The sequence below is a fragment of the Primulina huaijiensis genome, chromosome 17 (assembly GCF_012295235.1).
Source record: "Primulina huaijiensis isolate GDHJ02 chromosome 17, ASM1229523v2, whole genome shotgun sequence".
Classification (NCBI taxonomy): Eukaryota; Viridiplantae; Streptophyta; class Magnoliopsida; order Lamiales; family Gesneriaceae; genus Primulina; species Primulina huaijiensis.
Genome location: NC_133322.1, coordinates 7,485,133 through 7,496,893, shown reverse-complemented (window position 1 = coordinate 7,496,893; position 11,761 = coordinate 7,485,133).

The window sequence follows — 11,761 nt, the reverse complement described above, 5'->3', positions numbered from 1 at the left end:
TTTTTAGAGTTCGGCTATTATTTTCAAAACATTTTCAACACGAAACATTTTTCGGGATTACAATTAGATTTAATGGGCATATTTTTAAGCTTATTGTGCTTAATTAATTTTTTAAATTTTAATTATTAAATTTAAGCCCATTATCTATTATTCAATCATTTAATTAATCCTAAACCTTATATTTAGCACCTAATTACCTCCCTAAACTCCCAACTAAACCAATTTACGTTTCAATAGCCGCCCACCTCCTCCACTCACAATTCCCATATTGATTGGCTGCTGCAAATTGTCGGTGATACCACTTTTTCTTCACTTCAAGCAAAAGCTTTCTCCTCGGCCGTGGTTGATCGATCGTTCTTCCTAAAACAATCATCAAGGCACGCGTTGTATCATCTTTTATGCATCACACACGATATATGCATGCTGTTAGTGAATTATTTGCTGAGAAAATTTCGATCCAAGCATGAGATAGATTGGCTGTCGGTTTCCCTTTTTATTCCTTTTCTTTTACATGTAATTGTGCATTTCATGCTTTGACACTCCCGTTTTCTGATATGTGGTGCAAGGGGCTGTTGTATAAGATTGTCAAGGTCCTGTACAGATCGGGAGTGTGAGACGTAGGTGCTGGAATGAGAAGTGATCGGGTTTAGTTGAAAGCGTGAAGAGCTGTGCAGATCGGGAAGCTTGTGCAGAGGTTCGGTCCTTGTTTCTGCCACGCCAGCTGAGCGAAAGCCCTCTCCAGCCCTGGACCAGACCCTGGTGGGTCTGAATCAGGGTCTGGAATGGCTCGGACCACGCTGGAAAGAAGGGATCGAGTAATCAAGCATGGGTGAGATGGGTTACCGCGGTAGTAGATTCTTGGTGACTCACGGTTCTTAGAGGTTTCCAGCGTGCATGGAGGAGGGTTTGTGGGTCTGGTATGTACCTTAGGGTCTGATCTAGGTCCCTAACAGGCTGGTTAGTGGCTGGTACGTTAGGTTGACTGATGGCGTGGGTTTTAGGGAGAGAAGTTCATGAGGGAGCGTGTCATTGGGAGGGGCCGAGAGCTTGTTGACAAGGTTTGGGATTTCAGCCGAGAGTTTTGGGCTGGAAATTATAGTTTAGGATCTTTTAAGTGTTTTTAAGTATGGTAAGAAGTTGGGATAAATTTCGGTTAAGATTCGGTTCGATTCGGGTTAAAACCGAGACCCCGATCCGAGTTTTTAAAACAAATCGATTAAGTTTGAGTTTGGTTCTCGAATTTACGTCTAGGAATGCTTTTAAAAATGTTTGGGATATTTTAAGGAGTTTGGTAAGCTTCAGGTCAATTTTAGAGGTCCAGAGTTAAAACGATAATTTTTGGGTTTCCAGGGGCAAAATGGTCATTTTGCACCCGGGGTGAGATTTTGGTCCTGGCAGCGCCCTGAGCACAAATTATGATATTTTTAAATGATTATGCACCATGTTTATGATTTTTACGCTATTATGATAATTATGATGCATGCTTGGTTTAAAAGAAAACTTTCGTATATACATGCTTTTATTTAAGTGATGATTATGATGACACGTTTTGAAGGAAGTGATTTAGTTGTGACTAACACGATGACACAATGACACGTAAGGCCCGGACTCAGTGGGCGGGTAATGCCATCGCTGATGATCCTTGCCGCCGGATATCGCGGTTAAACGTAGATGGATCCATCGACTGACATGATGACATGATGATACGAAAGTCACATCTAATGAACGGAATTCAAATTAATATTTTAACACGTATATGCTGATACGATGATACATGCTATTATCATGTTTTGACAGGTCACGGTTACACATACGACATGATAACATGATGAGACATTGTTTGACACGTTACTATTTTACACGACACGTTATGTTCATGTTTTTAAGCTCATGAAATGTATGTTTATTATGCTATATTTAACTGTTGTATGCTATGTATATGTACTTGTTATTACTGGTACAGGTGTGTTGAGTCTTTAGACTCACTAGACGTGTGTGATGCAGGTGAGCATTTTGATCAGGGGACCGGAGGTGCCAAAGACTGAGTAGGTAGGTGAGATGTGTGGTGACACGACCCGAGGACCATTATTTTTCCGCATATTGATTCATGTTTTTGAGAGGGGTTACACATTTTTATATGTTGATGATATTACGGTTTTTATACGTTTACGTTTACGTTGATTTTGGATGACGTTAGTTATTTTTAAACTGGGTCATTCTTGTTGGCAAATAAATAAGATTATTTTAAATGTTATTTTGTAATTGCGAGCTTTAAAAAAAAAATATTTCCGCACTTTTAAAACGGTAGACGTTACAGTTGGTATCAGAGCAAGGGTCCTGTATAGGGTTGTGCCACCGCCGTCTTCTGTCGCTCGGTCTTCAAGCCTCAAGTCTGTAAGCTTTTATGTTTTGAATTTTTTAAATGATTGACTGTTATCACCTGCATATTTACATGATATATGCTTTACAGTACATGTTTAGCTGTTTTTATGTTTTAGAGATTACACGTTTCACAGCAAAGGTTCATCTGTTGTTATGTTTGAGATTAGATGCTTTAAAATTTTTATGCATGTTACGACATGAAATGAGAAATTATATGATTTTCATGCATGCTGGCTTTGTGGTGGAATTGGACATGAATAATAATTTTGCTATTGGGCACCAGGAAAAGTTGGAAATGATTTGTCTATATTGATTTTGGTTAATAGTACCGATGTTCTACTTTTCGGGATCATAAGTTAATCGTGAAGATTAGGAATGCTTTTGGGACTTGTAGAATTTCTAATAAACTACTGATGGTTCGTGGTTGCTAGTCGAGTTAAATTTTGAGGATTCCATGTAAGGATTAATGATTCGAAGACTACGACGATTTTTGAAAGTATTAAATGTAGAATTTATTTAGGATGCATGCTCTACCTAGTTGGACTTAAGGATGGATTGAGAATTTTAAGAACCTAATTGTAAATACCCATAATTTGATGACCTAAGTTCAAAAATAAAATTCTAAGGGACTATTTTCGAATTTATCAAATTTTGGGGTTAAATTTTGAGTTTCGAGAATTTTAAGGTTTAATGAGGCCAAGCCGAACATTTTATGGGGACAAAAATGCAAATTTTGAAGAGTTGTAGGGCCAAAAATGTACTTTTCGAGAACTTTAAGTGCTAAATTGTAAATTTTGAGGATTAAATTCGAACTTTTGAGGAACACTTGGGTTAAATTAGTAATTTGTCGAGGTTATGTGAATTGATTTTTGTTTAATAAGCTTAAAATTATTGAAATTTATATTACGAGAAACCTATAAAATGAAATTAGGAACGCCAAGAACTTATGGGTAATTGTGGAATTTTCGAAATTAAGGAAAAATTGGATAATTTTTGAGGAAATTAAGAATTAATGTTGCAATTTTAAGAAATTTGGGGGACTAGTTTAGTAGTAAGTGAGAATTACATGGTTTAAATGATAGAAATTTTCGGTGATTTAGGTTTGAAGGATATTTAGAATCTTTAGATATCTGTCCGGGTTATAATGTTATAAGGAATGGTAATCAAGGACATTGTAGGATGTATCAATCTTGGGCTTGAAAATTTAAGGTTAGTAAAATAATGTGTGGTAAATTAAGAATCTAAAGTGATGACAATTTTAAGGTAAAGTTGATCGGTTAGCTAATTTATAAGATTGGACATTAAGTTAAATTATTTTTGGGGACTTAAGGTTTGTTGTAGCATAAGTTTCAATCATAATCTTAGGAGTTAAAAAAATTATATCTTCACTACGGTTAAATTTTTCTAGAAAGTTGGGTGTGATTGATGGTTAGAATATTTGATAGACGCGTGTAAGAGTTGAGGTTGATACTTTGTTTTGAGAAATTTCGAAAATTATTAAGAAATTTGAGGCTAAGCGGATAGGTGTATTGGAATTATTTTATCCAAATCTATTTGGATTAGGTAAGTTTGTATAATGGCCTCTAAATTCGTACTTGAAAATTTGCGGAAAAATTTAAAATTTTCTCTTTAACTAATTAAAATGCCTCATTCCTAAATAAACTAATAAATAAAGTTTGATATTCAAAATAGCAGCGGAAGTAAATGATTGTTTGCAAAATAATAATTAAAAATAATCCAATCAACGGGAAAATGTTTGAGCCTAAAAATAGTAAATGCTGAAAATGAGGTCCTGGGATTCCACTACTGTCACGCCCCGTATCCGAAGCGTCGGTGACATCCGGCATTGTTTAACAATTATATTGAAAACAATAAAGCCTCGTATCAAATTAAACCAGTCTTTTTCATAAATAAAGTATTGTCTTACAATGACAATGAAATAAATACATCAGAGTTGAGAAATGCGGAAAAGTAAACAAAAGGGATAAAGTGGTTCTTGATCTTGATCATCGTTCACCAACCCCAGAAAACTTCCTGCTCCTCCTTATTTATTTGCTCTTCAGTTTTAAATACATCAGAGTTGAGAAATGCGGAAAATTAAACAAAAGGGATAAATTGGTTCTTGATCTTGATCATCGTTCACCAACCCCAGAAAACTTCCTGCTTCTCCTTATTTATTTGCTCTTCAGTTTTATCTGAAATTTGTAAGGGGTGAGTGTTTTGGGAAACACTCAGCAAGTGGGGGTCGATCGATTCCAAAGATACATATAGAACTTAATTCTTTAAAAAATTTTTTAACATAATTTCATAACATACTTTCAAACCTCAATATTCTTGACTTGACACAACTGAAACGAAGCGAATAAAAGACGGTGCTTATCAAATGATTCAGAACAGAACAGAAACAATTCAGATCATTTCAGATNAGAACACACTTACATTTTCGAAAAAGGGACACACCAACATGCATGTCACGTTATTTATATCAAAGTTTAAAATAGAAACGAAGTACATAACAAAAGCCACTTACCGAATTTTCAGACTTTTGTACGGAGTTTCCTCTTGAAAATCGAGCAGCACTTCGACGTAACCTTAGCAAATACTGTCCTTGATCGAGCAGCACTTCGACGCAGGATAGCAACTCTGGACTGCACGAAATTTCCTTCTTCTCCCTTGCTTGGCTTGGCTTGGCCGAAATTTAGAGAGATTTTGGTGGAGGGTGAGGCCGAAAATTTGGTGCCTTTTTGTGACACTTTTCCATTCACATATGGTGGTATTTATAGAAAAATTTATGTCCTTCCACCTAGCCTTGGCCGATTTCTTGGCTTCCAAGAATGACATTATTATGTTCATTATGGTGGTTCAAAATCTCATGCAGTCCTTAATTCCAATTGTANCCTTCCACCTAGCCTTGGCCGATTTCTTGGCTTCCAAGAATGACATTATTATGTTCATTATGGTGGTTCAAAATCTAATGCAGTCCTTAATTCCAATTGTAGTCCAAAATCTCATGCATACTTTAAATATCACCTTGGTTTTTTCTAAAGGGTCATTTCCTGCATCATTAATGTGTCTTAACCTTTAGCTCATCCCTTAGCTTCCTCCTTGGTTATCTCAAAGGTTGCTTCTTGCATAATAAGTTTGTCTAATTCCTTGGCTCAACTTCTAGCTCCCTTTTTGGTCTTGTTAGGACAAGCTTGGTTGAGCTTCTTCGAGCTGAAGAATCGCTNGGTTGCTTCTTGCATAATAAGTTTGTCTAATTCCTTGGCTCAACTTCTAGCTCCCTTTTTGGTCTTGTTAGGACAAGCTTGGTTGATCTTCTGCGAGCTGAAGAATCGCGTCCTTGAGCTGGGGTTTTAATCCTCCAGTGACAATACTTCAATGGATGCGGTTATTTGCAGCTCGGCTTCATGTTGAATTAATTTCTGAGCTCTGAAGCTACTTTCTCGAGTTATGTTAGCTGAAAATTTAAGTTCATATTTAAGTCTATAGTTAGAATAAAAGTTGTTAAGATTAGTTGAAGCTAAATTTCAAGTTTGTATTTCTTACCTTATTTACTTCGGATTGAAATTTCTGGGTTCTCACATCCCTCCCTCCTTATTGAAAGTTTCGTCCTCGAAACTTGCATTAGCTTGATTATTTGAATAGGTGAGGGTATTGTGATCGCATCTTCTCCTCGTGTTCCCAAGTTGCCTCTCTTTCAGTATGATTTGACCATTGTATCTTGACATAAGGTATTGTCCGATTTCTCAACACTTGGTCTTTTGAGTCCACTATTCGGGTAGGGACTTCTTCGTATTTGAGTTCTTCGTTGAGGTTTCCCTCGATCATCAGTGGTGCAACTTTGAGTACATGACTCGGGTCTGGGACATACTTCCTCAGCTGTGAGATGTGGAAGACATTATGTATCCTGGACATATCAGGCGGTAAAGCTAGACGGTAGGCTAAGGTTCCCACCTTCTCCAGTATCTCAAACGGTCCCACATATCTTGGGTTCAACTTTCCGGACTTACTGAACCGAACTACTCCTTTCATAGGAGAGACTTTGACGTATGCTTTTTCACCAACTTCTAATTCCAACGGTCTCCTCTTCAAATCTGCCCAGCTCTTCTGTCTATCCTGGGCTGCCTTGAGTCTTTCTTTGATTATAGCGACCTTGTCAATGGTCATTTGAACAAGTTCTGGTCCAGTAACAGTCTTTTCTCCGACCTCGTCCCAACATAGGGGCGACCTACACTTCCTTCCATACAAAGCTTCATACGGAGCCATCTCGATGCTACTGTGATAGCTGTTGTTGTAGTCGAATTCGATCAGGGGTAACTGTTCACTCCAATTCCCAGAAAAATCCAGCGCACATGCCCTCAGCATATCCTCGAGGGTCTGAATTGTCCTTTCGGTTTGGCCATCAGTCTGGGGATGATAGGCCGTGCTGAGAGTAATCTTGGTTCCCATAGTCTTTTGGAATCTCTTCCAAAATCTTGATACAAATCTTGGATCTCTGTCAGACAGTATACTTGTCGAGACTCTATGTAGTCTCACTATGTTGTCCATATACAAGGTAGCGAGCTTATCCAGGTTATAAGTCATCTGCACTGGTAAGAAGTGTGCAGACTTGGTCAATCTGTCAACGATTACCCAGATACCATCGTGACCCTGCCTGGATCTTGGTAGCCCTACAACGAAATCCATGGAGATGTTATCCCACTTCCACTCCGGTATTTCCAATGGTTGTAAAAGTCCTCCAGGTCTTTGATGTTCTGCCTTGACTTGTTGACAAGTTAGGCATTTGGAAACAAAGACAGCCACGTCTTTCTTCATTCCATTCCACCAGTAATTGTTCTTCAAGTCTCGGTATATTTTGGTGCTTCCTGGATGTATTGAAAATCTTGATTTACGTGCTTCGGTCATTACTTCTTCTCGAATTCCATCGATATCGGGCACATACAACCGTCCTTTCATCCAAAGGATACCGTTTTCGTCAATTTGAAACTCTGGAAGTTTTCCTTCTTGGATTTGTTCTTTAATTTTAAGGATGGAGGTGTCTTGATTCTACTTTATTTTGATGGTTTCCCGTAGTCCTGGTCGCGCTGATAGTGAATATAAGCTTACTTTCCCAAAATTTCTTCGACTCAATGCATCAGCCACCTTATTCGCCTTTCCTGGATGATAATTGATTACCAAATCATAATCCTTTAGAAGTTCCATCCATCTCCTTTGCCTCATATTTAACTCTTTTTGAGTGAAAATGTACTTGAGGCCCTGGTGATCAGTATATACTTCACATTTTACTCCATAAAGATAGTGCCTCCAGGTTTTGAGTGCAAATACAACTGCAGCTAACTCAAGGTCATGAGTGGGGTAATTCTGCTCATACGGTTTCAATTGTCGTGAAGCATACGCAATTACCTGACCCTCTTGCATAAGCACACACCCTAATCCTTCCTTGGAAGCGACACTGTACACAGTGAAATTCTTACCATCCTCGGGAAGAACTAGTACTGGTGTGGATGCGAGTTTCGTCTTTAGGATTTCAAGACTTCTTTCACAAGCTTCATTCCAAATGAACTTCGAATTTTTCTGAGTAAGTTTGGTGAGTGGAATGGCTATTGAAGAAAATCCTTCCACAAATTTTCTGTAGTAGCCTGCTAAACCCAGAAAAATCCTTACTTCAGTCACCGTCTTTGGTTGTGGCCAATCTTTGATTGCTTCCACTTTCTTAGGGTCTACTGACACTCCAAGTTCAGAAATTATATGGCCTAGGAATGCCACACTCCTTAACCAATATTCACACTTCTTGAATTTGGCATAGAGTTCTCTCTCACGTAGTGTTTGCAGAGAGAGACGTAGATGTTCTCTATGTTCTTCTTCACTTGGTGAGTATACCAAGATATCATCTATAAAAACAACCACAAATCTGTCGAGGTATGGTTTGAATACTCGATTCATCAGGTCCATGAATGCTGCAGAAGCATTTGTCAGACCAAAGGGCATTACTGTGAATTCGTAATGTCCATATCTTGTTCTAAAAGCAGTTTTAGGGATATCCACTGCTTTGACCTTTAACTGATGATATCCTGATCTTAAATCAAGCTTTGAGAAAACCTTGGCTCCTTTTAGCTGATCGAAAAGATCATCTATTCTCGGGAGTGGGTACTTATTCTTTATGGTTATATTGTTCACCTACCGGTAATCAATACATAGACTCATGCTCCCGTCATTTTTCTTTACGAACAGTACTGGGGCTCCCCACGGGGATATACTTGGGCGAATCTTCTTCTTGTCTAATAATTCCTGGAGTTGCTCCTTTAACTCCTTTAATTCTGCTGGAGCCATTCGGTATGGTGCCTTTGAGATTGGTGCAGCACCAGGGACCAAATTGATTTCAAATTCTACTTCCCTATCGGGTATCTTCCCCGGTAATTCCTCAAGGAAAACATCTGGAAATTTTTGAACAATTGGAATATCTTCTAACTTTGGGGCTTCTTCTTCCTTGATCTCATTGATCATTGCCAGATAAATCTCTTCACCTCCTTTTATGGCCTTCCAGGCTTGTGAAGCAGATAGTAGAAATTTCCGTTCCTTGGATTTCCCGTGGTATATGACTTCCTCTTTGTTCGAAGTCTGAAGTCTAATATCTTTCCTTTGACAGTCTACCATGGCATGGTTTTTAGCCAACCAGTCCATTCCAAGAATGATGTCAAACTCAACCATATTGAGTTGAATCAATTCCGCTTTGAAAGTTTTATTGCTGATACAAATTTTACAGTTTCGATACACTTTGTGTGATTCAATTACTTTACTCGTCGGTGTTGCCACTCTTAAGGGTTCACTAAGAGTATCATGTTTAAGTTTAAGCTTTTTAGCAAATCTTCTAGACACAAATGAATGTGTGGCACCACAATCAAACAAAGCATATGCAGGCATTTTATTGAGTAAAATGGTACCTGCCACCACTTCGTTGGTATTATCAGCTTCTTCTTGGGTTATTGCGTACACCCGAGCATTAGTCTTGTTTTCATGCTGTTTACTGGGCCCCGTCCCTTTGTCCTTGTTGTCTGGACAATCTTTAATTCTATGACCCACCTTTCCGCACTTAAAACAAGCGCCTGTCTTCCGGTAACATTCTCCAACATGTTTCCGTTGACATGTATCACACCACTTTCCTTCGGTGTTACCAGCACTGCCAGAACTTCCTTTGAAAGACCCACCTGAATAATTTGGTTTCTTAAACTTGGGACCATTCTGAGTAGATTGATTGTTCATCGGCCTTTTGTTCTTGTTTTCTTCATCGCGTCGCTTGATATCAGTTTCTGCGCTCATTGCAGCGCCCATCAAATCCGCAAAGTTGTTTGGCTTGAATACTGCCAATGCTGACTGAATTCGACTGTTGATTCCCTTCTTGAAACGATGCATTTTTAAAGTTTCATCCAACATGATCGTTGGAACATAAGTTCCCAGATCGTTGAATCGTGAAGTGTACTCCATTACTGACATGTCTGGAGCCTGTTTGAAGCTTTCAAATTCACCCAACTTCTGTAGTCGAAATTCGGCTGGGTAGTATTGTTTCAAAAACTCTCTTTTAAAAATCTGCCATGTGATCTCTTCCACTTCTGTCAAAGATGGCGACACAGTTTCTNACATAAGTTCCCAGATCGTTGAATCGTGAAGTGTACTCCATTACTGACATGTCTGGAGCCTGTTTGAAGCTTTCAAATTCACCCAACTTCTGTAGTCGAAATTCGGCTGGGTAGTATTGTTTCAAAAACTCTCTTTTAAAAATCTGCCATGTGATCTCTTCCACTTCTGTCAAAGATGGCGACAGTTTCCCACCATTTCCTAGCCCGATCTTCCAAAAACGGTGTTACAACCTCCACTCTCAGTTCTTCAGGTATCTCCAGTAAATGCAATTGTGTTTCGACGTTCTTGAGCCAGTTGTGACTGACTTCCGGGTCTGGGTATCCATCGAAAGTTGGAACTCGATTCCTTCTTAGAGATTCATAATGGTATCTAATTCCACGCGGTTGTGGTTCTTGAGGTGGTTGGATGACGTTAGCTAATGGGTTCACGAATCCTTGCAACGTCGCAGCTACGATAGTGGCTATTGCCATCATATTTTCTTGGCCGAGGTTTACTCTCTGAGGTGGTGGTGGATTTTCATTTTGGTTGGCGCCACGAGGGTTACGGTTGTTTCGGGGTGGTCTGCCTGCCATATCCTAGGATAAAATCGAAGGCAAAGCATCAGAATCGTATGAAGGATAGAAAGGCACAAATAATAGAAACAAAGTGGTCGTGGAAAAATTTTGATACTAAGAATTGCGAATCGATTGAAGGGATAGATTTCTGAAGTCTATACGAAATTTAAGAATCAGATGAAAGTTGGATTTCAAGAACAGATGAAAGTTGGACTCAAATTGGGATGCACTAGGCTTTTGCCAAAATTTGACTTCGCCAAATTTTGTCTATCAAAATCCCAGCGGGATTATGAACCTGGCGGCTCTGATACCACTTAAATGTCACGCCCCGTATCCGAAGCGTCGGTGACATCCGGCATTGTTTAACAATTATATTGAAAACAATAAAGCCTCGTATCAAATTAAACCTGTCTTTTTCATAAATAAAGTATTGTCTTACAATGACAATGAAATAAATACATCAGAGTTGAGAAATGCGGAAATCTAAACAAAAGGGATAAAGTGGTTCTTGATCTTGATCATCGTTCACCAACCCTAGAAAGCTTCCTGCTTCTCTTTATTTATTTGCTATTCAGTTTTATCTGAAATTTGTAAGGGGTGAGTGTTTTGGGAAACACTCAGTAAGTGGGGGTCGATCTATTCCAAAGATACATATAGAACTTAATTCTTTAAAAATTTCTTTTAACATAATTTCATAACATACTTTCAAACCTCAATATTCTTGACTTGACACAACTGAAACGAAGCGAATAAAAGACGAAGCTTATCAAATGATTCATAACAGAACAGAAACAATTCAGATCATTTCAGAACAGACAAAACATTGTTACTCATCTCATTTCCATGGTCAAATTGTCCCCAATATGTTAGTCCTCTAAGGGGTGAGGCCAGAACATGGTTTTATACCCACCAATGGGGGCCAGAACATGTTTTTATACCCACCAATGGGGGCCAGAACAGAATTACAATTCTCGTCCCATTTGAAATTCGAATCATAACAGTGCCACAGAATTCAGAAGTAACAGACAGAAGTTTTCAGATATTCAGATTTCAGAGTTATTCGTACAGACACAGCGGAACCAAGAAATTCGAAGCACAGAAGAGAACACATAATCGATTGAAATTTAAAATAGAACACACTTACATTTTCGAAAAAGGGACACACCAACATGCATGTCACGTTATTT